Genomic DNA, 5,504 nt, shown 5'->3' on the forward strand with positions numbered 1-5,504 from the left:
CTGCAGGTATGGGGAACGGGGCATAATAAGTCTCATCTTGCATGCCGGGCTAGGTATAGTCTCAAGTCATTAAAAACATACACACCCCACACATGTTCATATTTCAAGGTGCACTAAATTATTGCATGTGATGATTAAGGCTGGCCATAATGGTGGTATCTTAGCTGGTATCATGCACACGGGAATAGCAAACATGCTGATGTGGCAAAGAATGAAAGAAGAGAGGGGGTTAGAGTAACTAGTGTTCATGCATGCATTGGTAAACACATTTTTTTGTGAAGAACTACAAAAACTATTCCACCGCCTCTATCTTGCTAAGAGTAGGTGAAAATTTTGAATCGAGCCCTTTAAACTAGAAGGGAGGTAGTAGTACTCTAATAGCTAACCTTGGCCCTGTTTGGATCCATGTGTTAGAGTTAGTTTGGGTTAGTTTGAACTCAACTAACCCAAAAAAAAATCTAACCCACCCAAAGGTGCTTATTTGGGTTAGTTCTACTCGGGACACTAAAAAACACATTTTTATCTCGCTCTCCCCATAGCAGATCCCTCCCCACTTCCTCAAAGCTTCTCGTCCTCTCCCTCCCTCCCTCCCTCTCGCACCGCCCATGAAGGCACCTTGCCGTATCTGCGCTCCATCTAACCATGTCATCCAAACACCTCTTTCGCTAGAGTTACTTTAGGGTTAGTTCAGGATTAGAATCTTTAACTCATCTAATAGTAGTTCTTATACTCATTATAATCAGTATTGTAGATATTGATATTTTTAGTATAAATTTGGTCAAACACTTTGCAAACGGTTGACGGAAGTAAAAAGGACCAGAGTGAGTATCATGCATGCGGAGTAGGCAAAAAAATTGCTCATTTATAGCTGGTCGAAGTCTCAAAGGGCGCGACCACGCGAGGGAGGCGAAGGTCGTGGGAGGCGCGACGGTTGACGGAATTAAGTGAAGTTACCCACGCACCGGCATGGCATGCGAACAGGAAGAAGCTATACCGTCAGGCCTACGATATGGGTCTAGTAGACATGACATCTACTGGGTCCCGCATAGTTCTCAAGAACTCTTTAGGGGCTTGCAGCCGTTTATCCACCGGGCAAGCCAGCAACCCCACGCCGTTCGCACGCCCTACTCGTCCCCGTCTTCTACTAGTATAGTACCTTACAACAGTTCGCTCCCAGTCATCCCGTCCTTTCACATTACACCAGTTCCACTTCTCCTAACCCTCCTCCAAAATCCATGGCCTCCAAAATCTCCATGGTCACCACTGAGTACCAGGTTAGAGCCATCACCGGCAATGAGTTCTTCGTCATCTACACACGTGGATCCGCGACGGTGAAAGCACGCCTTGCTCACTTCCTACGCATGTTCAACAGTTCAACGGATGAGTGGGTCACTGGGCTAGATGTTGAGTACACCACAGTCCTACAAAGAGAGAAGAAACTAAAGGAGGCAGAGAAGAAGAAGCCCGCCGCGATCCAGGTTTGCGTACATGACGTGTGCTTGGTCTACCACATATGCCATGCCGACGTTGTTGAGTGCCAGGATTTTAAGAACTTCCTCAAGGACGAAAGAGTGAAATTCGTTACTGTAGACTTTAGGAATGACAGGGATGTCCTGGGTTGGATAGGCCTCGTTGTAGGCCAGCCCTTCGATCTCCAGAAGGCAAGCCTGGTGTCCTCCTCTCAGCCTTCAATGTTGACCCTGGCAGCAGCCATGATTGATCCTTCGTACACTAAACTGAAGAAACCTCACCACGAGTTTCATCATGCATGGGAGTCGAAGACATTAGATGAAGATCACATCCTGTACGCAGCAATGGATGCCTACCTTTGTTTAAGTATCTACAAGGGTTGGATGAAGAAGCAGAGCCCAGTGTCCGGTTCAAGCAAAGAAGCGTTGGCGAAGAGGAAGAGGAAGAGGGGCGAGGATGAAGTCGAGGACATGGACTAGTAGGTGCCAGTGCCGTCGCTCATGCTAGTTCTACTGCTATGTCAAGAGGACTAGTTTCTTAGTTTATTTTCAAGGGTGTGTTGTGCTGAGGCCCCAGCAGAACTATGTTTATGTTCTTTCTTGTTATTTGAACTCTTTAGTACGTACAGTAGTACTAGTACTATGTCTTACTACTGTTCTTCTTGCAGTTGGTACTACTGCTCGTATCTTTGTGTTCCTACTGTACTTAATACGTTCGTACTAGTAGTATAATTTGGGTTAGTCGATTTGTGAAAGAAGTTCGACAGAGCGAAGGAAGAAGACAGCAGAGAAGCTACCCCCGTATCTATATTAGGGTGGCAGGGTGCCCATGATCTATCTTATGAGTGTTGGGTGTCGAATGCAGTTCGCCGGAAAAAAAATGGATCGTGCCCGGGGTTAAACGGATGGCGGGGTGGGGGAGCATGGTAGTAGCAGGCGGTTCAGGGGAGGGCACGGCGGCGGCAGGCAGTTAGGCGTGTGGCGGGCTGAGAAGATGAACCGTGCATCAATTTCGGAGGTTGAAGAAGCCCTTCTAGCCATCCATGTTGCATCTAACGGCTCACAAGAGTCGACTGGCCCAAATTGCTCCTTCAGATTGAAGGATCCATGTGGCATTCAAGGTCTCGAAGGTAGATTCCGCGTCCGCACCCGGTTTGGGGCTCGACGCGCGCGCGACCGGCTTCCGCCGCGACAGCCACCATGCGCGCCTCCTCCGGGCGGAGACGACAATGACACGCTAGTTCCTCCTCGCCGACATGCCGGAGCACGCGCTCGTCCTCCTCTCCGTATGCTGCGTGCATAGACGCGGCTCCACCAGCTGCTCGCGTGCTTGGCAGCGCGGCGGCATCGCGAGGAGGGACTGCAGACGACGTGAGCGGGCGAGCCTTCGACTTGGCGGCGACACGGCGGTGATGGGCGAGAAATTGTTGGCCGGAGTAGGCGGGCGCCGGCATGCGCAACAGCGGCAGCGGCATATTGATGAGTGCGCGTATGGGAGCTTAGTTTAGTTTTATATAGGGTTGGTCAAACTTAAAAGAAAACCGTACTAGTACACATAAACATTAGACTTAGGCAGCGCTTTTATTAGTTACCATAGCCACGATACGAAATCCTGTGCAAGCGCGTGAACCACGGCCGTGCAGTCGATCGAACGGTGCGTCACCGCGTCGCGCTTGAAGGACATCCACCGAACCTTTTTGTGTGTGTGAAAACAATCCCCGAATATTACTCAACTTTCTTTCCTAGAAAAGTTCTTGACGCTACAATATTTCCATATATTTGAATTTATCTCTAGTTCGTGTTTATTTGGATTTGGACATTTTAGGTGTTCCCTAGTTTTTTTGAATACCGATTTTGTGTGTGTGACTGAGAGAGAACGTGTGTATGTGTCCATATGTGTGTTGTGGAGGAAGGGCAATGTGGAGACGGTGTGGGTGTGATAGAGACATAGATAGGTGTGAATGTGCAAATGATCATTCATGAGTGAGACATAGACAGATGCTGATACGTTGTGTACTTATGTATACATGAGAGAACGGTCTTCTATTTTACTTGTGTGTGTGTGTGTGAGAGAGAGAGAGGAGCATCCGTAACACAACAACCATCTCTCTCGATTCGTCCGTCCCTCGCATGATCACATGTAACACATGCATCAACGCGCACATTTTGACACCCTCACCTGGCACCTGCCCACCTCAAGGCCCGCACATCGCTCTCTATCTCGCACGCACAATCTCTTCGTGAATACCTTGTTTAGCATGTAGCTTTCCGTCACATACACACACATTTCTCTCCTTAGGTTTGTTTTCTCTCAATATCTCACACACACACAGCACACACACACCCCCTCCCCCGAGCACACAATTCATCCCCATCAAAGGTTATATGGCGACCACTCTCGCTTATGCTTCTCTGCACCCCAGCATGCACAACACCTCAATCTTCAAAGAGGGCATCGAGGAGATCGAAGACAACGACCACACTAAGCTAGAGAATGCGGGGCCATTTGGAAGCAGGATGATGTGACGACGGCTGACTGACTCCTCCCCCCACCCTCTCTCTCGCACAAAATTACCAATCCCTCTCTCCCCCGCACAAATTTATCAATCCCTCAACCCACGAGATCCTTCCCCTCTCGTCCATGTTTTTCCAGCTCTCTCATCAAACCTCTTGTCTCTTCTCCTTCCACATGTACAGAATCCGGATGCACACACATCTCACGTATATTACATGTCTCCATCTTTCTCACAGACCTAACCTCTTCCTCTCTCTTTCTCTCTCTATCTCCCTCTCTCTGTTTCGTTAGGTTTGTCTCCTACTCTCTCGTCCACATACATACAGTCTTTCCCACCCTATCTACTCCATCTTCTCAAGCTCTCTCTGCACGTTTCATTCACACATTGGGATATGTTCAAAATGTTGCTTTTATAATGGCTGATGTAGAGTTATTGTTGGTTTTGTTGCATCCTACAAAGTAATAACTATGAAATGCATTTTGATTGTCATTTGACTGGGATTATGCGAGTTTGAGCATGTTGTGAAGTACTATATACCTCGTATACATCTTGGAATTCGACAATGATTGTAACTATTGAATTGTATAGACCATTACATTCGAAGTCAGTAGCCTAATATATTTATTTCACAATTTCAACAAATGATTAATTCACTACATACTAAGAAAACAAATGTGTACACCCTCCGTTTTTATTTAAGTCTGCGTACTAGCATTGGTCAAAGTCAAGTTTTGTAAACTCTCGGAAAGTTTATAACAAAAAATATTAACATATACAATAAAAAATAAATACCATTAGATTCATTATTGAATGTACTTTCACATCATACATATCTGTTATGGTAAATGTTTATATTTTTCTATAAACTTGGTCAAACTTAAGGAAGTTTGACTTCGGTCAAACCTAATATGCAGAGTTTACTAGTACTACTCGCTAGTTGCTTAGCCGAATCACCCAACACGCCACACGGGGAGTTCAGTGTCACAAAATTTTGAGGTCGGCGGGAAAATCTCCCGCGACCCTTATTCGAGAAGTGGGAAGTTACCATCATAGCCTTCGGAACAGGACTATGGATGACGGTTGGTAGGGGGCTGTTTTCGTAACTTCAGGTTCACCCTACCCAGCCAACCCCACCCCGGCACCCAGAGTAGTACACCTGAATGCTCTCCATTTTCTATCCCCACTGCAAAATAGACTTCTCCACGGCACCGCAGCCTTCGTGATCCTCCCCTTCTACATCGGCACACTCGTCCACCGCAGCGCATCTGCCTCATCGACGACCTCGTACGCTGCACTGGAGCCGGTCCACCATCGTCGTCATACACGGAGCCTCTTCCCCGGCACCGTCTTCCACGGTCTCGGATCTGCTTCCCGGAAGCCGACGCCAAGCGTAGAAGCACCACCGTCGTGGACAATGAACTAACTCCCGTTGCCGACCATGACTCACAGAGGCCGCCGCAACCATCGTTCTCCTCCTTGATTGGTAATGTGTGTATTGAATCACTTAGCAGTACATGTG

Source organism: Triticum urartu, chromosome 7A (assembly GCF_056163025.1).
Source record: "Triticum urartu cultivar PI428250 chromosome 7A, HENAU_Tu73, whole genome shotgun sequence".
Taxonomy (NCBI): Eukaryota; Viridiplantae; Streptophyta; class Magnoliopsida; order Poales; family Poaceae; genus Triticum; species Triticum urartu.